Source organism: Polistes dominula, unplaced genomic scaffold (genome assembly GCF_049000335.1).
Source record: "Polistes dominula isolate Pdom_NZ unplaced genomic scaffold, Pdom_raw_medaka contig_22, whole genome shotgun sequence".
Classification (NCBI taxonomy): domain Eukaryota; kingdom Metazoa; phylum Arthropoda; class Insecta; order Hymenoptera; family Vespidae; genus Polistes; species Polistes dominula.
Window position 1 is genome coordinate 4076651 of NW_028300966.1, and position 26063 is coordinate 4102713.

The following is a 26063-nucleotide window of genomic DNA, read 5'->3' on the forward strand; positions in this document are numbered from 1 at the left end:
TGTGGTGTACACGGCCCTCGCTGTTTTGAAACAAAAGCATCTCGACGTGGTGACACGTCTTTGTAGCGCAAGTGGTTAATGAAAGTTTAATAAAATTGAATACGTTTTATCAATCTTACTTGATTAAAATAAAAAAAAATTTAATTTAATTTAATTATATTTTTTTTACGATCATAAATTATGCAAACAATGTAATTTCAATTGTATTCTTATAATATATCAAATCATTTCAAATAAAAATAATAAACTTTTTAAAATTTTATAGTTTTCCGTATTGTGTTGGGCTCAAAACTTTTCAATTTACCGTTGTATGTTTCTTTTTCTTCCCAATTTGAAGAACAAAATAAACAAAAAAAAATAAAATTCTAATTTTATTCTCAACAAATTCTGCCACCATATTCAAAAGACAAAATATTCAAGTATGTATGACTTTTTTTCTTTTTTGTTTTTTATACAAAGAAATCTCAGATTACTTCGTACCGTTTATCGCATGCGCGAATATTATTTTTTCACCCCCGTCCTACCTCACCCCCTCACAAAACGAAAAAAACATGTCAAGAAACAACAAGTCCCTCGTTTGTTTCTCTACGTTGTTGTCCTTTTATGTGTACATTTTTCAAAAGGTATAAAAAAGAAAAAAACAACAACCCACACAAGCTTGCTTTTGTTTGTCTCTTTAAAAAATAGAAAGAAGAAAAGGTAGTAGAAGGATAAAAGTCATACGCGAATGGGTGTCCGTAAAAAAAAACAAAAGGGAGACGTATGTTACATTTAATAACATTTCTAAGTAAATATAAAAAAAGAAACAACTCTTCGCACGGTTTCGTAATGAAAGAAACAGCCGGCGTATAACATCTGTCCTGTCTTTCATTTCACAAAATTATATTATATAATAATTCAATTGTTATATGAAAATTCGTCAAAATTATTTCACGTGTTTCGGATTACATTTTACGCTTAAAAAAAAAAAAGATTATATGTAGGAGAGTTTTGAGTATGAAGAATAAACATAGGTTAAGCGGGTAGGTGGCGAAAGAATAAAGAACAAAGGAATTGATAGTCAAAATAATGAAAGACGGTGTGTGGTCCGTGCTTTGTAAGTTATTGTTAAGTTGTGTGTGTGAGTCTATGTGAGTCTAGAAGGTTCTCGAGCAATATCGATACTTTGTTTATTGCATCGGACTGGACGTTTGGAATATTCGAGAACCACGTGAAGATGGATATAAAGGGATGGAGATTTAGTCAGTTGTTAGTTAGTAGGTAGTCAGTTGTATAACAGTAGTTAATGATCAGTCGTAGTAACAGTCACAGTTGTAATAGAAGTCGTCATGGGTACTAAGACGTTATCAAGTTGTAAGAGTGCAGTTGCTTATCTCAGTTGTTATCGTAAGATTGTGAAGCTATTACTGTATTTTTTCTAATACCTATTTTAAATATATCTTATCAATAGAGGATTAAACTGGGTGTATGTTCACCTCGAACCTCTAACCCAAACCAAAAATCCCTACATGTATATGTATATATTACATATAATAATATATATATAAATATATAAATAATATAATATATTATAATATAAAATATATTAAAATATAATATATAATTATTATAATATAAAATATATTAAAATATAATATATAATTATAATAATATAATAATATTATAATATATATTATAATAATTCGATAATTTTTATATTCAAAAAGATAGAAAATTTGTTCGTATAATTTTTTATTCTTTATATTATAAAATTAATAATTATTATTATAATTTCAATAATTTTAATCCTCTTTGCATCGTAAAAATATATTTTATATAATTACGTTATCTCGTATTTTATTAAATGTAACGTACGCGGTATTTTTTTCGGAATTCCACCTCCTCACCCTAAACCTTTTCTCATTCGCGTAAGGAAGGCTCGTAAATGTTTAGGAACCATAAAACAAGGACAGAAAAAGAAAAGGATAAGAAAATAGGAGGAGCATAAAATTTTTTAAGTCAGAGTCATGTTAGACATGAAATACTCTCTCTTTCTCTCTCTCTCTCTCTCTCTCTCTCTCTCTCTCTTTTACTCTTTCTCATTTACCTAGAAAACTTTCTTCAATATTATCATCCGAGATCAAATATACACGACTGCCTGACGTGATTATCTTTATCCTTTATCCTTGGAGAAAACTTTGAGAACTATATCTCTCCCGAGTAGTCCTCATGGGATCGATCCTTCGGTAAGAAAAATTTCTTATACATATTATAGTTTTTCTACTATCAAAGTCATGGGTCGAAGTCTCCAACTTTTTTTTTTTTTAATCGATTAATCATCCTCTTATATTTTTTTATTTTATTTTTTTCTTGTTTCCTTTTGTTTTTCTTAATATCAAGTGCCATTAAAAGAGTATCCAATTTGTTTCGTTTAAAAAATAAAAGAAAATTCTAACCTTAAACTTTATATATATATATATATATATGTATATGTATATTAATTTAATAATAATTTAGTAATAATTTAATAAATTAATCAACTTTTTAAACAACTGTAATTATCTTTCATAAACTTTTAATTCCGTTTTATTAAGATCATTGAATTATCTAATTTATTTCGTTAAAAAGTATATATATATATATATATATATATATATATGTTATATTATATATAGGGTGTCCCATGTAATTGTTTTCACAGTTTTTCAAGTACTTACGATAACCTGACGAAAAAATATTTTAAACGAAAGTTGATCAGTTTTTAATTGATTATACATTGCAATAAAAAAAAATTTGAAAAATTTTTATTTTAATCTTTTCTAAGGCTACTTCTTTTTTTTTTTTTTTAAATGGCTTCCAATAATTTTCACCTTACAATATTATAGCTACGAATTCAACGAACTAGTTTATCATGATTAGTATAACATATACATATATAAAGTATATTCCATAATTATTTATAATTTATATATAATTAAAATTATATTTATGGCTTTGATTTATAATTTAGAAAAAAGAACAGTCGATATATACTTTTAAAACAGTTTTAATTTGCAATTAATAATTCTACTAATTTTCTTCTTCATAACCTCAAATATAACGTTATTTATTTATTAATTTCAAATAAATGAATACTTTTTATTTCATAATTAATAACAGAAGAGAAAAGCAAGCAAACGTAACTCTCCTGATAAAATGCTTCGATTTTTCTTTTTTCTTTTCTCAAAAAATTTTTTTTTTTTTATATAAATTCATACAAATAAAAAATCAAATTATTACGTTCGGATTAATATTAACGCGAATTTCCTCTCTCTCTTTCTCTCTTTTCCCTTTTTCTCTTTCCTTCATTTTTTTGTTTAATTTATTTATTCGTCCTCTTTTTTTTGCATTTTTATTATTATTATTATTATTATTATTATTATTATTATTATTATTATTATTAATAAAAACTACAGAAATCTTTCTCTTCCTCTCTCTCTCTGTTTTTCTTTCAGCATATGCATACACATGTATTATTTCTTTTACCTCTTAATTAGAAAAGTTCGTGAAATAGCATACGTACGTATGTACGTAAGAGATTATTTACGCCGAGTTTATATTTTCTCTCTCTCTCTCTCTCTCTCTCTCCCTCTCTCACTCTCGTTCACCCTTTTTCTCCCTTTTTTTCTTTTTTTCTTCTCTTTCTTTCTCACACTGATTCTACGGTAACAATTTCGAATGGAATAAAGTCAGCCACCGAGAAGACTAATGGGGTTATTTAGTTAATGTTGAACTGCTTTTATGTATTTAAATTTATATATTTCTGTGTGTATATATATATAGATTATTTTTTGTTTTCTTTTATTCTTTAATTTTCAGTAAGAATAAACGAGATTGCAATAGATCTGCAATATATATATTTCTATTCGAAATATTTTTTCATTTGAAATAATAGTTAAAACAAGAGAAAGAAAGAAAATAAAAAAAAGGTTGATTCAACAACATGTGATTCATATAGAAGTACCTATCATCAACGATACGTGTACGAGGTACCATATCCACGTACCACACATATATGTATTTATTTTAAAACTTTTCCTATATGGATAGAAAATATAAAAAAAAAGAAAAGAATATATATAGCATCTAGTAAATATAAACAATATTGTTAAGTAACTTTGTGTCGGGATGTAAAAAAATTTCGTTCGTGATAAAAAAACTATTAAACGTGTTTTCAGAACAATTTTCCTTCTCCCCTTTTTTTTCTTTTTTATTTTCATTTTTTTTTGCTTTTTTTGTTTCACTTTTTCTCGTTCGCCTTTTTAACGAAATCGTCAAAGTTTTTGATAAAGTATAACCTCTGTACACACGTGTACACTTGTACGCGTTATTATACACGCACGTACATACGTATACTACTTGTTTGTGCAAGTTGATAATTTTTTTTCTAAGCGAGACTAAAAAAAATATTTAGAAAAGTGGTAAAGAAATTGGTTGTTTGTTTGAAACAAAAAGAAAAATACGCGAGTTAACGATTATTTCATATTGTAATTTTAATGAAACATGGATCTTATAGAAATAACAGCTTTTTTAAACCTTTACATAAAGGTATATATATATAAATTTATATATAAATATAATAAATATAAATAATATATAATAAATATTATATAAAAAATGATAAATATATATAATTTATATAAATAAATTAAATTATATTACACATACATAAATAATTATAATAACTAAATTATTATAATTAATAATTAAAAATAAGTAAAATAATTAAATTATTATTATTATTATTAATAAATAAATTTATCATAATATAAATTATAATAAATAATTATATAAATTAAATTATATATATAAAAATAATAAATATACATAATTTATATAAATATTAAATAAATATTATATAATATATAAATTTATTATATAGTTAAATAAAATATAAATTTTTATAATAATACATATATAATAAATAAAAAAAATATATATATATAATAAATTAAAATATAGTATAAATTTATTATATGATTTATTATAAAAATATAATATAAATAATGTTTGAAAAATCGAAGGTTATATATACCTATATGTATATATATATATACGTATGTATCACTATATACATATCTCTATGTAAATGCATGTATTTATTTGAAAAGTGGAAAAGTATAACGTAGCTGGAAACGATTTTACAAATGTCAACTATGTTCCTCGATCGAATGTATTTATTTTAGATGAAATATTTGATACGTATACGATATATATATATATATATACGTATAGGGTATTTCAAATGTTGATATGAATATGTTGAAATAAGTATAAAATTAGAATAAATTTTTTTAATTAATCCTTATCGGTCCTCAGGTTTTTATAATGATGATTTTTACTAATTGTAAGTTTTTATTGGTTTTGGTAAATAAAAAAACAAAATTCTTCAATATTAGAGTAAGAATAATTTATTATTTAATAGAAATGATTTATATTTTTTTTTTGTAGGAGTACTACAAATATATAAAATTATTAATAAAATATTTTTACTTGTAAGTCACTTCCCACTTGACTTACGAACGATAAGGGTCAATATGTTTAAACAAAATAACAACCATTGTGTGGTTTTTTTTTCAATATACGAATTTTCGGTTGCAATATTATTAAAAAGTATAAATATATATTTATGATATTGTCAATTTAACCCTTTATAGATAAATTATTTTCAATGATTAAAAAAATATTTATATAATAGATAATATTCAAATATTAACAACAAAAGTAATTATTAAGTTTTCAATTAGTTTGTTTAAAAAGTGTTTAGAGATACCACATATAGATATTAATGTGTCCAACATAATATATATCAACGAACAAATATATTATTGGGTTGGCAACTAAGTAATTGCGGATTTTAAATAAGAATGAAAATTCAAAACTTTAGCTTAAAAATATAAGTTTATTCAATTTGGTACTGTCCATTTTTGTTGATGACCATTTGCCATCGGTCAGGCAGTGTCTTAATGCCACGTTTATAAAATATCTGATCTTTGTTATCAAAAAACTGAATTAGGTGTAAAACAAAATCTGCAATGACTTAGTTGCCAACCCAATATAAATTGTAAAATGTAAATTATATTATAAATTTGTTTTATTTGTATTATTGAACAAATAAATCTACTTTAAGTTATTCGCGCGTTTCTTATTAGAAATATTACATTTCTCTGAATGTACGCAAATGATTGAAAACTTTATGATCAGTAGAATATACGTGTATATGTGTAAATGTGTATGTACGTGCATCAAATATATAACCAATGGATTATACAAGGAATAATGTGGGAAAGGTAGCCGAGTAGACACGGATTTAGGTCGAAATATTATCACATAGGTAGACGTATAAGTATATATATATATATATATATATACACATATACTTATATAGTATATTGAACGTGGTGCATATGTTATCGATAACCCTTCGAAGATTCGTTGAACGAACGCTGTCGGAATTTCTTCTATGGATCGATAGTACTACGATCCCGCGTTGCTTTATATTCGCGTTAATGCATGCGAAGTTACATTTACGTGTTAGTTCTATACACAAATCTATGCATACACACTCACTCACACATGTATATGTTTGTATATTGATGCGTTACACGTAATCAACTGCTTTAGTAAATTGACTATTATCTCGCATCTTCCAAATTAATTTCTTCAAGAAACGTTAAATGTACAATGTTTTTATTAAAACAAATTAATTAAATAAATTTATTCTAATTTCTTATTTTTCGAAAGTGAATCAAAATTTTAGATACTTTATACATATAGTTATATTTTGTATGCATAATAAATATTTCTTTTACAATTTTTGTTTTAATATTAATATATTTATATTAAATATAAATTTGAAATAATATAAAATATAAATAAAAATTTAATATGAATATATTGATAATTACTAATAACTAATATAATATTATTAATTATTATTAACATGGAACGAATTAGATTTTTGGTTTTAATGATTTCTAATATATTACGTTTATAGATGTATATTTAAATAATTTTACTTAATTAAATACACGAGTTGATTGAGAAGTTTTTAGCATCACACAGAAACAATTTTTGTTTAGTTGTATTAATTTCTATTTCAGAAAATGAATAAAAAAGAAAAGACAAAATTTGTTTTTTCAGTTTAGACAGACGAATTTTCACGTTCACTTTAGGTTGGGTATTTAATTATTACACCTTTATCGAGATACTTTTAGAAGATATTTCTGATTATAATCTCGGGAACATGAAAATTTGAAATATTTCATAAGTTAAATACACGATAATAATATCACGAAGACAAAAATCCTTGCTGCTAAGTGTTAACGAACATTTTATCTTTCGGTTGGTAACGATAAAATAAATTATTATTCGTTCGCATAAATTCTCGTTTCATTAATGCAAATAAATCTCTCTTTGCATTCATTTTTTTTTTCTTTTTTTGTCGGTTTAACAAAAATCACAGTCAAGCGAGACGCGTATAAAAACATATAATATTTAATTCGATTATAAAATTGCACACATTTTATACGATTATCGACGATTTTTTATAACAATGATTTCAAATGAAGGAAAAAAAAATTAAAAAGGAAAAAGTGAGGAAAAAAATAAACTGTAAAATCAAAATTGTAACCCTCTCTCTTTCTCCGTCTCTTTCTATTCTTTACTTTGTTTTATTATACAAAAGTCGTTGTGTAAAAAAAAAAGAATAAGAAAAAAAACCAAATAATTTCTAACGAGTTTTTCGAATGAAAGATTCTAACCTTTCGGCTTTAAAATTCAATCTCCTATCTTTTCTTCTTTTTTCTTTTTATCTTTTTCTATCTCTCTTTCACCCCTCTCACGTTCGGGGATCGATATTATCGTAATAATTGGAGAAAAAAAAAAGAAAAATGCGTAGTAGAGTTCGCGTTAACATCGACATTTCAAAAAATAGAAAAAAAAGGAAAAAGAAAAAGAAAATAGAGAAGTGACGTTTCGATTCTCTGCTAGCATTCATCATCATCATCATCATCATCATCATCATCATCATCATCATCATCATCATCATCATCATCATCATCATCATCATCATCATCATCATCATCATCATCATCATCATCATCATCATCATCATCATCATCATTCAACCTTTGGGAAACGAGAAAGAGAGAAATAGAGAAAGATACCTGTGTAGAACCCCCTGGTCGAATCCAGGGACCTTTTTCTCTTCTTTTTCTTGTAATCTATTTTTATTTCTTCTTTTTTTTCTTTATTTTATTCTTTTAATTTTGTATGATAAAAAATAATAAATTTTATTACACATTTTTTAGAATAAATATAAAATTTTATATTCATTATAACATTACTTAAAAAATATATATAAATATATATATATTTTTTTTATATAGAATTAATATTTTAATTATTATAAATATAATAAATTATATAATTACAATTAATTTATATATTTATATAAATTATATAAATATATAAATTAATTATTATATTAATATAATAACAATTAATCTTTTTATTAAGTTATATTATATACAGGGTGATCTGTAACTGGTGGTATAAGCGGAAGGAGGGTGATTTTACATGAAAAAATAAATTGAAAACATAGAATAAAATTTTTTCGTTTGAGGCTTTGTTTTCGAGAAAATTGGCTTTGAATTTTTGCAAAGTACGCGTGCACTTGATCATGTCTCGTTATAACGGACCTACGAACTTTTCATATAAGAGTAACCTATATACATATATAGTTTAATTCTAAAAAGTTCGTAGGGTATTTCCGAAAAGTTCGTAAGTCCGTTATAACGAGACAAGTGCACGCGTACTTTGCAAAAATTCAAAGCCAATTTTCTCGAAAACAAAGCCTCAAACAAAAAAATTTTATTCTATATTTTCGATTTATTTTTTCATGTAGACCCTCTTTTTGCTTGTACCACCAGTTACAGATCACCCTGTATATAATATAACTTAATAAAAATATATATATTATTTTATATATATTTAGTATATAAAATTATATAAAAAATTTTATATAATAAATAATAATAAAATTTTTATTATTTAATCTTTTTAATGTGTTTTTTTTAAATTCTTTTCTCGAAAGAAATGGAGAGATAGCTAAGCGTTCGATGAACCGTTCAGAAAAACCGGAAGAGAGATCATTTTTCCACGAGTGTCTCATATTTCATAGAATTTTCAAAAGTCATCCCCTTCAACGGGCAAATATTTCTTCTTCTTCTTCATCTTTATTTTATTTTTTTTTTCATTTTAAAAAATTTTTTTTTTTATACGCGTGTCGAATCCAAAGAACAGAAGAGCTAAACCCACGTACGTACGAAGAGTATGTTGAAATTTATCCAATACTTGATCTAATAATCTCATCTACCTGTCCTCTCCCTCTATCTGGTGGATGGCTGAAGGGGTACGGTTGGAGGATGGATCAAAAGTTCTTACTCGTTTCGTAAGGTAATTTTGCAAAATCAATTTGGTTACTTTTCCTTTTTCTTTTTTTTTTCTTTTTTCACAAGAGGGAGAAAGAAAGAGAGATTTTTCCACAGTAATTTTCTTCTCTTTTCTTTTTTTCTTCTTCCTTTTTTTTTTTTATCTTAACAAAGTTGATAGCAACTCTCGTGAGGATCGAAAAATATCGAAAAAATATTTCCTTATCTTTTTTTTTTTTTTTTTATTTTTTTTCTCTCCTCCCTTAAAACGTCGAATATCATCGCTTAAAATCGATGGAAAAATTGAAAAAAGAAGAAAAAGGAACTTAATCAGAACTCAAAGAATTTTTGGGAACGATTGATATCTAACAAGGTTTTGTATTAATTATGTTCGTTTGTTACATTTATGTAATGAGAGAAACAGAGAGAAAAAAAGAGGGGAAAAAAATATGTGTAAAAAAAAATATTTAGAAAATACACAAATAGCTATAACAAATAATTATTCGAAACATACTACAAAAAAAATTGAAATAACAAAATAAAAAAAAATTAAAAAAAATAAAACAAAATAAAAATCGCATAAGAAAAGACTGCATTATTTATTTATTTTATTTTTATATTTATTTTATTTAATATTTTTACTATATTTATATTTATTATTTTTTAGTTTGTATTTTTAGAATTATATTTTCTTTAGTATGTTTGGAATAATTATAAATATAATTAATATAATAAATATATTTAATAATAGTTAATTATTTTATTAAATTAATTAATAATTAACATAAATTAATAAAAATAAATATAATAATTATAATTGATATTTTAATTATTTGTTAAAGCTATTTGTAAAGTTTCTGAATATTTTTTTTTTGCATAAACTCTTTCTTATATGTAATGTGTGTGTGGGTGTAAAAGAAAAAGAGGAAAAACAAAAATTTGACGAAAAATGTTACGATTATTTTATTGGAAACATTGACATTATTTATATGAAGTTCGATGTATCGATTTTGTAACATAAGCGTAATGTATAAGTGTATCACGGTTTATTTTTACAAACCCTTCGGGAAAGATAGAGAGATAGAAAGTGTCAGCGTTTCTTGGCTCATTTCCTGCCTTCTACGTAACTACAATCGAAGCGTGGAAAAGCCAACGAGCGCCCTTTAAACGGTGCCAAAATGTAAATTTTCACACTGCCTCGTTGTGTCGAAAAGGTGTACATACTTTTTTTTTTCTTGCTATTTTCCTTTTTTGTGGCCCTTTTTTTCTTATTTACTATTATTATTATGATGATGATGATGATTATTATTATTATTATTATTATTATTATTATTATTATTATTATTATTATTGTCTTGAAGGTATGCGAGTGGCAAGTGGTTTCCAGCTCATCGTTGGTTGACTTCAACAAAATCCTACTGAAAAACGAGAATTGTTACTGAAAAAAAGAGAGAGAGTGAGAGAGAACGATCAAAAGAAACAAAGAAAAGAGAGAGAAAGAGAAAGTGTAAAAAAAAAAACAAGGGGAAAAAATGAGAGACAGAGAGAGGTGTGCGATAAATAAAAAAAAAAGGGAAGAGAGTGTATTGAAAAAGAAATAAAGAGATAGATTGGGGGAAAAAGAGAAAAACAGAGAGAAAGAGAGAGAGAGGGAGGGAGAGAGAGAGAGAGAGAGAGAGAAAGTGTGTGTCAAAGAGAGGGAAAGAAAGAAAGAAAGAAAGAAAGTGGAGATTTCTGAAGAGAAAAAAAGAGAGAGAGAGAGAAAGAGATTGTTCGAAATATACACCAAGCAGAGAAAAAGAGAGAGAGAGAGAGAAAAAGAGATTGAAGAATAGATAAAAAGAGAGAAAGAGAGTAATCAAGAGAAAGAGAGAAAGAGAGTAATCAAGAAAAAGAGAAAGAGAATATAACAGAGAGAGAGAGAGAGAGTGTGAGAGAGAGAGACTGACAGAGAGTGCGAAATATACAGCAAAAGAGAAAGAGAGAAAAGGGATGGGGGAAGGGGAAGGGGGAAGGGAGAAGGGGTTGCCGTGAGCGTTTTCCCGGTGCCGCGTCCTACTTTTCGATTTAATTTTCAGTGACGACACGCGGTGACGTTGTTACATCCTATCGATTTAAATGGAAAATGCGACTCCCAACACTTTTGTCATTCACATCGTTGCGCTTCCCTGCCCTTTCGATCGATTTAACGATACCTCTCTTCACTCTTTATTTCTCCATTTCTTTTCTTTCTTCTTTTTTTTTTATCCGCGTGCTTCAGCCCTTTCTCCCTCTCCTCTACTTCTGCAATCCCCTTCGTTTCTACTTCTTCTTTGTTCAAGCCTGAGTTGTCTTTTTATCCTGACGAAACCATGACTCGTTGTACCTAACCATAACTTTTGATATTTTTGCTTTTTTATTTCTTTTTTTTTATTTCTAAAAAGAACCGCGATACTTTTATTTTAATCGTGAGCAAAAAATATAATTACCGTAATGTGTGTGTGTGTGTGTATGTTTATATATAAGGTTTACCGAAAAGTTATTAAAAGAAATTAACCTTTATTGGTCATAAATCACGTGGGAAATGATTTACAAATAAAAATATTTTATTAATAATTTTATATATTTGTAGTTCTCATACAAAAAAAAATATAAATCATTTCTAATAAGTAATAAATTATTCTTATAGTATTGAACAATTTTGTTTTGCTATTTACCGAAACCACATATAACTTACAATTAATGAAAATCATCAATATAAAAACTTGATGACCGATAAGCGTCAATTAAAAAAATTTATTCTAATTTTATACTCATTTCAACATATTCATATTAACATTTGAGACACCCTATACGTATATGTTATTAATAATTAAATAATTAATAATTTCACACACATATATTATTAGGTCTATCGGCAAGTTCTGTCTGTTTTAAGAATAAAATGAAATAATATATTTTTCATATCTTGAATAAACTTTATTGAATAATATAATTGCCATCATTATTGCATTCCAATTAAATTAACCTTTACTGATTGTAAGTCACGTGAGAAGTTACTTATAAATAATAAAAATATATTATTAATAATTAAATAACTAATAATTTAATATATTATTAGGTCTATCGGAAAGTTTTGTCTGTTTTCAGAATAAAATAAAATAATACATTTTTCGTATCTTGAATAAATTTTATTTAATAATATTGGGTTGTTCGGAAAGTAATTTCGTTTTTTCTGACACAATATTGGTATTAGTTGATGCAAACCGGCAAATAACAACACGTGAGATCGGAGAGAGGTTAAATTTATCAAATTCAACTGTTTATGCCCACTTGAAAGGCCTAGACCTTTAACATCGAAGCGAAAATTATCTTCATTTTTACAAAAGAAAAATGAAATTACTTTCCGGACAACCTAATATAATTGCCATTATTATTTTTGACTTCTTGCCAGCATGACGGCAATTTGTATATTGCATTTTAAAAAAATGTTTTATCTCTAAAAACGAAAAATTGAACAAATATTTGTCTAAACGGACCAAATTTTCCGGTAAACTTAATATATAGTATGTGTGTATTAGGGTGGGTCAAAAAAATGACTTATTTTTTTTTTTCAAGTGCCACGGAAAAATGGGTTGCTAGACACCTTAAAACAATTCTCACCAAATATGAGCTCTTAATTTTAATAGGAAGATCCTCCGCATCGCAGTTTTTTATTTTTTTTTCAGTCCAATAGATTAAAATTCATACCTCATCATTTATTGATTGTACAGAAAAATGTTCTAGACGAATTTTCTAGGAAATTTAATGCTCTACAAAAAAGGTATCTTATATTTTTTCCGTAAACTTCACCATTTGAATAATATTGAAGATTTAAATTTGATAATTTTTAGACAAATTTCATTTTTGTTTATGAATTTTATAACTCGACAATAAATGACTATTAAAAAGTGCATAATACAAATTTTTGTAGGAAATTAACTGCTCTATAAAAATGGTGTCTTATGTTTTGGCGCTTAAATTAAGCGTTCAAAAGATATTCATCATCAAACTTTCATGTTCTGGTTTCCGTCTGGTGAAATTTTTTAAAAATATTATCAAAGGTACGACGTGATGGAGTATTTCGTTGAAGAAATCTATTGGCGTATAATATTACGCTGAGCCTCCGACTACAATGGTCGATATGAGGGATCGTATCGTCAATGAATGCAAGAAAATAACATCAGATACATTAAGAAACGTTAATGAGTCATTAATTTCTCGATTCAGGAAGTATTTTGATGCAAATGGTTGCCACATTGAACCACTTTTGTAAATAGACATAAAAATTGAAATATCTCCTAAAGTAATAATTTTTTTATATAAATAGGTTAATACTTTTTTGTAAATAATATGAAAGAGCATCAGATGATGCAATAAAAAATATATGATTCCGTTTAAAAAAACATTAATGACCTTCATATGTCCTTTACACGTCCACCTACAAAAAAAAAGTACCATCTGTATGAATCCCTTTCAAAGCCATTCAACTCCATGTGAAACATTGTCTGCTACGCGTAATAATAATAACGTAAATCTAGATGGTAAAATGTGGTGATCCACCCTGTATATACGCTTTTGCGTGCGTGAGTGTATTTGTCGGTGCTAATGCAAATGTTAAATGTTTAAATTAAGTTTCACCACTTTTATATACCTTTTTCTTTTTTTTCGATTTGTTAATCTTTCAATTTAGTGAAATTTGTATATAAATATAAATTAAATAATTGTGAATATGTGTGTGTGTGTGTGTGTGTGTGTGTGTGTGTGGTTAACGTAATAACGATTTATCAAGATCGATTGAAAAATGTATTAAATCGAATATACATCTATTTCACGTACGTTTCAATTAATTATTCATTAATTGAGAAAGAGAGAGAAAAAGAGAAAGAGAGAGAGAGAGAGAGAAAGTTAGCAACCAGTTATAAATATATTTATAATAGGTACCTGTACACATGCATATTATCGAATAAGTCATTCGCTTGTTTATGAAAATTAATAATCTTTCGGTTTTACAAGTTCGATAAATATTCACTTAAAATATTTATTAAATCTGTACACATGTTTTCGTTCGTTATGTTTCCTTTACTAGTATTAAAAGCGTATCATTTATACGAATTATCTAAAACATATATTTATTCGTATCCTTCCCGGTTCGCGAATGATTTTTTTTTATATATAAATAAATATATTCTCTCTTTATCGTTTCCCTTTTTAAGAATTTATACTTCTCTCTTTTATTTGTCTTATTTTTAGAGGTAAATCAAAATAAATATAAAATTCGAGATAAAAATTTAATTTCGATTAAAAAAAATAAAAAAATTGCATGGATGAATATATTATATATAAGTCGTAAAAGAAACAATGCCAATAAAAGTAATTTTATAGCAAAGATAAATAATAAAATTGTTTACAAGAGAAAGAGAGAAATAGATAAATTATTTTAAAACAATATTTACCAATGAAAAGTATACGTTTATTAAATAAAAAAAAAAAATTAAAAATTAAGAAAAGAAACAATACTAACGGAATGTAATTGTTTTATAAAAAAATAATATTTTTAATTATAATAAAATAATCAAAACAACAAAAATTAAAAATTAAGAAAAAAAAAACAATATCCAAGGAAAGTAATGGGATAAAAATAAATTATTCAAAACGAATTTTATATATCAATCTGTTAAAAACATATTTACATTGGTTATATCTGGAAAAGAAAAAAAAAACGAAAAAAAGAACATACAAAAAGATCGAATAAGTTGGGGGAAAAATAAGAAACAATGTGAACGAGAAAGTGACCCCCGTGCAAGAGAGAATGGGAGACAAATAGTAAAATTGTATGAGAAAGAGAGTGAAACATATATAAATAGATAGATAAAAATAGGTATAGAGACAATGATAGAGAAGAGGAATAATGGTTTGGTGGTAAGGGAGGGGGTTACAGGGGAGTAGAGGAACGCATTGGCGATTCCAACCACGCGCAGGGGTAGTTTCTACTATCAATGGGCGGGGCATAAAAGAGAGAGATAGCGATAGAAGAGAAGACAAAACCGACGTTGAGTTTGTCAGACAGAGTGTGTGTGTGTGAGAGAGAGAGAGAGATAGAGAAAGAGAGAAAAGCAGCAGGAAGAGATGTGATTTTCCATCGTGATAGGTTGCGTCGTGTATAATTATTTGAGTTTATATATATACACATATATATGCTTGCATTCGCGTGTTCTGATCGTACGAATGACAATTACTGTACGCTCGATAAAAGCATCATCGAAGCGTAGAACGAGTAAGTCATTTGTCGATTCAACGAATTTTCTCTTTATAAAAAATAATAGAGAGAGAGAGAGAGAGAGAGTATTTGATTGCATGGATTCAAAGAATTATTTTTCGATAATGTATACCTCGATGTTTTATGGAGGGGGTACGTATAAATATACGTGGGTGTTGTTCGGGTTGTAAGGATTCGTGACGAAAAAAAGGGTGGAAGGAAAGAAGCAAAGAAAAGGGGAATGGAAAAAAAAATAGACAAAAGAATAAAAGTACTTTTTAAAAGGTGTTCATAGGACGAATATTTTTGATTATTTTTAAATATACAAAGTCGCATATGAGAAAGAAGTATTTTTTTTTTTTATATGAAATTCGTTTTTATGGAATATATTTCGGGTCATATTTTTTCGCAGTTTTTCACAATCCTAGATAAAAATTCTTTTTTTTTTTAAATTTCTTTTGTCGTTATTTTCCAATTTTTGTTTTTTTTTCTTTACTTTCATAAATTTAACAAAACAAAAATTTAAATTGCTTTTTGTCTCAATTTAAAATTTCTCATTTCTTTTTTCTTTTTTTGTATTTCAATATAATTATGGAAATAATCTTTCAGATATAAAGGTATATATAATTTTACTTTTATATAATAAATTAATGAATAATATAATTACTTCCAAATACAAAATTATAATTTTACTTATAATATAATACATGAATAAATAATATAATTATTTTTAGATAAACAATTATAATTTTATTTTATTTTTAACAAAATAATAATTATTCGTAGATAAAATAATTAAATATTTCTCATAATTGATTATTTTTCAAAGCTTGACATGAGTTAGACTACGTACGTATTATCGACATTCATGTTTAGACCATAAGCGAATATACTCGTCTTTCTCTCTCTCTCTCTCTCTCTCTCTCTCTATCTATCTCTATCTGCTTCTCTTTAGCTTCCACATATAGGTATGAAATTTCTGGAATGTCGACAGGAAGTATGCCGCGCCAATGTGGAAAGCCCATTTCGAATTACGTATGGAAGTATGTTGAATTGACCGATGGTTAAAGGGCGTGGATGGCGGACGCGAAGTGGATTGGCAAAATTCCCATCTGATTCCTCATTCTCGAGGTCTACGAGGATAAAACGGGTTTTGCATGCGCACCCGCGCCCGCGCACACAAACACACATACACACAGACATTTATTTACTATCATCAGGGTTTCTGTGAGAGAGAAGAAGGAAGAAAGAAGAATAGGAAGAAGTGGAAAATTATTTTTCTACCGATTAACACCTTATCCCTTTTTTCATATCTTCCTTTAACCCCAACCCTCTTCTCCTTCCTCCACTCCTCAAATCTTTCTCCTCATCTAACCCACCCTTTCTCTTTCACATTATTGATTCCCATTTTTTTACACAGATTTTTTTTCTCTCTTTCTTTCTCTCGCCACCCTTTCTTCATTCCTCCCACCTCAATTTTTGTCTTCTTCTTTTTCTTTCCTTTTTTTTTGTTTCAAAGTTTTCCGGATGAATTTTCGATCCATCCCCGATTTCGGTGTGCAATTTCCTTTCAGTTAGTTAAACTATTACGAGACTACAGTATTAACGCGAACCTTATTGGACGATAATGTGAATCCAGGTTCGTAGTATATACTTTTAATCACAATCGTGTTATATCTACTTTACGTGTTCTACCATCAGAGAAAGCAGCTTCAATTATTTTTTTAATTTTCCAAATTCCATATCGATAAAATTTCAGTCGCCAACTAGCCACACTCCCCCATCCCTTTTTTTCCTACTTTCTTTCTCTTGCTTCATCTCGTTTTTGTCACAAAATCGTAGCAAAAATTTCTTATCTTCATCGTACCCTTATCACTTTGAAATGTAACTTTGCTTTTTATCTTTTAGTGATTTCTGTTCTTTTTTTTTGGTTCTTTTCTTTTCATTTTACTTTGTGTAGATGGTTAGATATATATATACTTATACATATTGTATATTATACTATATAAAAGGTAATATTATAATATATTAATATATATATATATTTATTTATTTATATATATTTATTTATTTATATTACTATATGTATATATTATTATTATTATTATTATTATTAGTAGTAGTAGTAGTAGTAGTAGTAGTAGTAGTAGTATTAGTATTTGTATGCTTTTGAGAAATTTCTAAATCTCCTGAATTTGTATTCGATCAAATCCTCTGCCATTTTCTATTCCCTATTCTTTTTATTTTTATATTTATTTTTTTTTTTTTATGGAAGAGATCGGAAAGATCAATAAAACAGATAGGTGCATATATTTATATTATTCCCAGATATACGCTATTCGCAATTTCGAATCCTTCTTACGTGTGCGTATTTCTTTTCTCTTTTCTTTTTTTTTTTATTCCTTTTTATGGAAGGTCAAAAAAAGATAGAAAAAGAAAAAGAAAGACAGAGACAGATAGATACAGATAGATAGAGAAAGAGAGAGATAGATATAGAGACAGACAGAGAAATAGAGAAACGTCGTCCCTTAAGGGCACGTAGATATAACGTACGATAAAGTTCTCTTTCTCGCTCGGTTAAAAATCGACAAAGTGCCGGTCTTTTCTCACTCATCTTTTATCATTTCTTCTTTCTCTCTCTTTCTCTTTCTCTTTCTTTTGGTTTCTTCTTTTTTTTCTTATCCTTTTTTTATTTAATCTTCTTACGCGTGCGTGGTAGGAAAGACGCAAGGTAGAAAACGACTAGACGTATATCGAATTTCGTAAAGGGGATGAAGAATTTCGAAGAGCGAATAAAACGAATCGCATGCGTCTTGTTAAAAGAGGGTAAGAGAGAGACAGAGAGAGAAAACGAGAGAGTCTATGAGAGAGTGAGAGAGTAAGTGAGTGAGGAAGTGAGTGAGTGAGTGAGTGAGTGAATGAGTGAGTGAGTGAGTGAGTGAGTGAGTGAGTGAGTAAGTGAGTGAGTGAGTGAGTGAGTGACTAAGAGAGTGAGAGAGAGAGAGAGAGTGAGAGAGTGAATAAACGAGAGAGTAAATAAGTAAGTAAGTGAGTGAGTGAGTGAGTGAGTGAGAGAGTGGATGAGTGAGTGAGAGAGTGAATGAGAGATTGAGTGAGAGTGTGAATGAGTGAATGAGTGAGAGAGAGTGTGTGTGGGGGTGAATGAGAGAGAGAGATAGAGATAGTGAGAGAGAGATAGAGGGGGTTAAAATATTTCTCCACGACGTTGGCACGGCAACGGACCAGGAATGAAAACGCGAATCGTTGAGGACATGCAAGCAGAGTTATTCGTCGATTTATGAACCGTGCGTACGTATGCACCAATCCCGACGTTTCAAGCTTTGACTTTATAAATATTCTCACACTAGGTTTTACAAATGAACCTATTACTTTCGCACAATACACGTATGGACATATACATTTTTAGACTTTTATTATTATTATTATTGTTATGGTTACGTTATCATGGATATTTAGAAAATATCAACGTTGAAAACACGTCGATAGTGTTTGATCTGATTTAAAATTGAATTAGTCGATAAAAAGTACGCTTTTTAAAATAAAACAAGTTACAATAAAAAAAAAAAGAAAACAAATTGTCGGAAAATACACCGAGAACTTAAGAAAAATATTTATGAATTGATATATTACGATGATAAATATTGCATAATTATTTTCATTTTAAATTAATTTTCTTTTTTCGTTGGGACATTATTATTACCGGTAAGAATTATTCGTGTTGCGATTTGTTGATTTAAAAAATTAAATCTATATAAATATTATTCAATTTTAAATAGTGTTCATTGATGAAAAGAAAACTTTTGTAAAATTCGCGTAAATCGATCGAAAGAGTTTTATTTTTCTCCGTTCGTAGATGGGAAAAAACAATTGGAAATTAAACGACAAATACGACAAACATTTTTTTCGTTGAAAAATAGAAAAAAAAATAAACAAAAATAAATCAATGGTAAATGTATATACGTATGTAGTATTCAACCCTTTGACTGTTAAAGGCGTATATGTACGTTTTCGCAAGTCCATCAATATAAACGAAAGGCGTATATATACGCTCTCACAAATCCATCAATATATACGAAAGGCGTAAATATACGTCCTCTGTATTTTTTTACTATAACACCTTTATTGCTGTTTTACCGATAAATTTAACATGGAATTTATTGTGCTATATAACATAGCAACTAAATATTGGCAATTATTTCAATATCGTTTAGTCAATTGCTTTCATATTTGACTGCTCTTTTACATACGTTCTCGTATAATCGCTTCGTACATTGATTCCTATAAACTTGTTCCTTTACTGCATATGTAAGTATTTATTTATTTCATTTTGTGATTAGTTTTTGAATTTATCCATTCGTTATTTTTTTAAATAATATAGTACACCCTAAAAATATTTGGTCAGAAGAAAAGAAAATTTGTGTACTTAAGTAGTAGTGAAGATAATACAATTACTTAAGATAAATAAAAAAATGGATATTTTATCTTTATTTGCCATTATTATCTTTTAAATCCCAAGAATGTGTGGTATCAAATTTTCTGGTACTGTTTTGGTCAATAGTCAGTAAAAAAACAGTCACAATGACTGACATGCGCAAATCGCGCCGTTCATATCAATGGATTCGTTTGAGAGCGCGCCGCAGTCAAAGGGTTAATTTTATATATATTATAATAAATAATATGTAATCGGACAATAATTGATATTATAAACAATAATAATGATGAAAATGTTTTCTAAACATCGACAAATATAATTTCATATTATAAAACGTACAATTATCGTATGTAAGTTTTTTTCGTTGAAAGATAGATTAAAACAAAAATAAATTAATGGTAAATGTATATATGTATATAGTATTTAATTTTACATAAATTATGATATAATAATATGTAATCGGACAATAATTGATATTATAAACAATAATAATGATGAAAATATTTTCTAAACATTGACAAATATAATTTCATATTATAAAACGTATAATTATCGTATGTAATATTATTAATTTAATAATATGAAAGGTAGAAAGAGAGAGAGAGAGAGAGAGAGAGAGAGAGAGAGAGAGTTAAAGAGAGAGACATAGACAGATGATAGAGATAGAGATAGAGAATACGAGGTATTCCACATCAAAGGTATGGTTTCAAAGGGCCCTTCAAAAGCTCATAGATTATACTTTGACGCGGGTAGCGTCAATAAACGCAATAAACGATCGGAACGTAGTTTTGGAGATTCTCTAAACTCGAAATTCGTCATTTTACCGCTTGTAATAAGCAATTAATTAAGGGGCTATAATATTCTCCTGCGTGGTCAATGGCTCGTTTTACAAAGTAATAACGATGACGCGATATGTGCCATTGGTTATAATTGAATGCAAAGAGAAAGAGAGAGAAAGGTGAACTCGTTGGCAGGGCTAATTTCATTCGAAACGCGTGTGTTAAACTATCCCGAATTTCGTTAGAACAAGATCCCAACGCTTTTGCCTTTATCATAATAACATATATATAGTGAGTGTAGAAAGTATTGAAATGAGTTATTTTTACAGACGAAAGTAAATTTAATATTTTTAGATCTGATGGACATTGCATTGTATGGAGGAAAAAATATGAAGAGCTGAAGCTTGAAAACTTGCGACTCACAGTGAAACACGGTGGAAGTTCTGTACTTGTTTGAGGTTGCATGAGAACAGCTGATGTTGGCATGACCATGATACCCTTCAATTTGCAAAAAATTATGTACAGTACAAGCAGATATATCAATATTTAAATTATTTTAAAGATGTTCGAATATTTTTATAGCACTTATCTTTAGATTCTGTTTTATCATTCTTGTGATAATAAGAATTTTATAATTTATTAAAAAAAAATAATTTTTTGTTTTATTATATCTATCGTAGAGACTTTCAAGATTATGCATAAATTCATCGTTTATAAAAAATTAGTTAAAAAACTACAATTTCACAACATTTTATGTATTTCAAATTGATCGGTGTACGAATACTTTCTACAACCACTGTACTTACTATAATAAATATTTTTTTTACCTACGTATAACGTTATTTTGTTTTATTTTGTTTTTTTATAGCGAATAAATATTCGCTTACATCATTGTCGAGGGTTTAGAGGGTTTCTTTCTTTTCTTTTATTATTTTATTTTTTTCTTTTCTCTATTTTATAGGGGAGGGGTACATCTTTACGATAAAATCGGATTTATCGTAATGGTTCGCAAGTTTTACGACAAAATAATACAGAACGTAAGTATTGAGTGTGTGTGTGTACTACTGAATGATACGTTCAAAATGATAGGAATTTATATCACCGTTTGTCGTGTTGCATGTTTTTTTTTATATTATACGGCATCCCACTCCCTTTTTCGTTCACGTATGCAACATAAACGTTTATCGAATTTTTTCGAACATTTTTTTTCTTTTCTCTTTCTTCTTCTATTGTTTATTCCGATGTTCGTTTCATCCTTTTATTCGTTTTTCTTCGATCGGAAACTGATATTTTTTTTAAAGGATACAAAATTTTGCAAAGATAGATCTCGTTGGAATTTTAGTTTCATTAGCAGCAAGTTTTATTCGTTGCGAATGAATTTTTGGCAAAAAAAAAAAAATAAAAAGTAATTTACGGTGCCCTTTTGTTCTTTTTCTTTTTTTATTTGGAAACAGTTGATCCAATCGAAAGTTAAAAACCGTGCTTGTTTATAAACGAATTTTTTAAATTGCAGCGCACAACACAACAACAAAGTATTAAATTGATTTTCGTTCTATTGCGAGTACTTTGATTTTGACTGATCTAATACACATGGGAAAGATCGATCATGCATTCATGCTTTTGCAAACAACATATTCGAATAAATTGAGCAACGGAAACCTATGGGAAATGATCATTATTATAACATGTAGTATATGTTTATATAAATAGAAATGAAATGGCAATGATATATTATCAATAGGTTAGAGAGGTAAACATGCTTGTAATATTTGTTGATTGTTATATTAACAAATGTTCTCCCCCATTAGAAATAATAATCTATGATGTTTTGAAAAAATGAAAAGAAGAAGAGTAACATAATTTATCTCATAATAATGATCGGAATCAATTTTGAACACCTTTGCGAAATTAACTATAAACAGCAAAAATATGTAAAAGTAATTGGAATGTATTTTCTCAAATCTCCTCTTAAAAATTAATCTATAATATTTGTAAAAAAATTAAAAATGATTAATATAATAAATCTCATAATAATGATCGAAATCAATGTGAAAACACCATTTTAAATTTAACTATAAACGATAAAAATATTTAATAATACCAAATGTATTTTTTTTTAATAAAAATTTCATTATCACTTTCTTATTTTTTTTATCCATCAAAAAAGAACAAATATAATTCAGTCCAATCATTCGTCGTTGTATATATAACAATGTCGTTATAACTGGTCAAACATATATACACCAAGCTAGGTACAAAGATGATTTTAATGTGAAACGTAACGTTGTTACGTTTTGTCTCTGTTATATGACATTGTCTACGAACCACGTAAAGAGAATTGCAATTTTTCTGCCCCAGCGTAAGCGTGAAATGTCACGAAAAATGCGTTGCGATAAATGAAAAAAAAAAAAAAGAAAAAAAAACAATAAACAAAAAATCAAAAAGATAAAAAACAAAAAAGAATAAAAATATGTAAAGAATAAAAAACAACAAGAGAATGAAAAAAGAAAGAAAAAAACCGAGATAGAAAGAAGTAAAGATAAAAAGAGTGTGTAAATGAAAAAAATACGTGTATGTATGTGTTGTGTGTATAAAAATAAAATGCATAGGTGAACGAAAAAGTGTAAAAAGGGGAAAAATGTGGGTGAAGGAGAAAGCTATGTGTGTGTGTGTGTTGAGTGTGAAAGAAGGTACGGTTTTAGCAGCAACAACGAGTGTGAAAGAAAGTGTGATGTATGTGATGAATAAGTGTGTTTGTGTGCGTATAAGAGAGAGAGAGAGAGAGAGAGAGAGAGAGAGAAAGATAAGTGGATATATTACTAAACAAGAGTAGATGATAAAAAGACAGGTAGGGAGAGAAAGCACATGTGTGTGTGTGTGTTAGTGGGAGTAAGTGAGTGTGTGAGAGAGAGATAGATATATTACTACATGAAACGTTAATACCAGTTATTTGGTAGCACGTTGTGCTCTTGACAGACCTTTGCGGCGCCATTGTTCGTACGTAGACCACCAGAACAAAGTGCTCTCACTTTTCCATCGCAGGTTAATTTTGATGGTGCCGGTTATCATCAACTTATATCTATAATCACATATTTACACGTATATATACACAAATATTTATAAATATATATATGTTAAGAATATTATCAAACAAAAATAATGTTTTACCTTTACTCGTATTTGAAGGGATGTTCTTTTTTGTTTGTTTGTTTTTGGTTTTTTTAAAATTATTTACAACCATAGTTTCTTAAGGATTAATCGTAGACACATATTAATCAAGGATATGCGTGCCTGTGCATAAATGTTTTTTTTTTCCACCGATTCAATAAATATTTATTTGTGTATATATATTATGTGTGTATATATATACGCTCTGCTTTGCGCAAAATATAAAAAAGAACAGTATATGTATATATATATATATATAATAAGAAAATAACGATCGGTGAGTTTTATAAGGAAATACAAGTAACGAGTATATAATTGCGATTCTTCGTGTTAAATGCAATTTTCTCTCTCTCTCTCTCTCTTTCTCTTTTTCTCTATTTTCTATTATTAAACATCTTCGTTAGAGATCATAATAATCATTATTAATATTTCAGATATAAATATTGAAAACGTACAATTTCGTGAGAATTTCTTTTGATCCAAGAAAAAAAAATAGAAAAAATACTTATATCAATTAATTAACAATTTTTGAAATAAATTTTGCACAATCTAAAAAGTATCGTGTAACAGTGTTAACAAAAAAATATAAAAAAAGAAGTACACAAAAAAAAGGATATCAAGTTTAGCATTTTGAAAATCTATGCATTAGATTGAATTAAACGTTCATGGAAAAAGACCACTAGCTCGAGGGCTCGATTTGACGTACTCTTGAATTTTCTTGATTAAATATTTTCTAGTGATTCGATTATAAGTTCAAATTAGTGCGAGAGAAATAAAGATAGAAAAGGAAATGTCGTAAAGACGTAGAAAATAATTAAAAAACGAAGGTGAAAACTAACGTAACAAGTTGAAAGTGAAGGAGATATTAAATCAGGAAGAAGTAGAACGGATAGAAAAAGAGAAAGAAGATGAGAGGAAGAGAGAAAGATTTAAGGAAATAAGGATAAGAAGAGAGAGAAGGAGGATAAGAAAGAAAACTAAATTTAAAGACAGAAAGATAAAGAGAAAGATAGAGAAAGATAGAAAGTGAATGGGAGAGTGAGAGAGAGAGAGAGAGAGAGAAAGAGAGAGTTTAAATTTAAAGGTGAACATAATTAAAATTGAAATAGTTTAACGTTGGGCATTTAATAACGTTCTCGGAAAGTTTAATAATACGAATTCTAATTAATAGAAATGTACAAATGGTTAGGCGAGTTATATACGAGTATCGACTGATTTATTTGTCAAATGAATTTCATCAAATTAAACAATTAAAATTGTAGAAACAGTCTGATATAATTCTATATAATTGTCTTATGATTTTGTAATTAGACGTAATATGTTACATTTAATAAGAGCATTAATAATTAATTGTTTTGGCAAATAATATTTAAATAATGACGTGAATTCAAAAAAGAAAAAAATAGACATAAATTGTAATATCAAATAAAATGTAATAATTATTTATGCTAATTAAATTTTTATTATTTATCTTTAGTAAAAGTTTGTATTGCATAAACGTTAATTATTATAAAATATTATTATTACTATCATTTTTCAAGATTGTATTATTTTGAATAATATTGATAATAAAATGATTAAGAATAACGTATTTCTACTATTAATTAATTATTTCATCTAACAATTTAAAGAGAATTTCTAGAATAATTAAATAACAATTCGTAATATTGGATTCTTTAAGTAGAATTTATCGAATTCTTATTGACCTGTGAAACGATCCGTACATTTAGTTAGAATGACTGGTAAAGGAAGTTCAACATCAAGATAATAGTTAGGATCGATCTATCGAGTAAAGTAAGTACACGCGCTATACTCTCTAGTATGTTATGTACCTCTTTTGAAGAAGGAAAATCCTTCCCCGATCTCTCGGAAAGCAGATTGTCGTATCAAATGGATGTATCCGTGTTGGGTAATGGTGATGTGGTAATAGCACT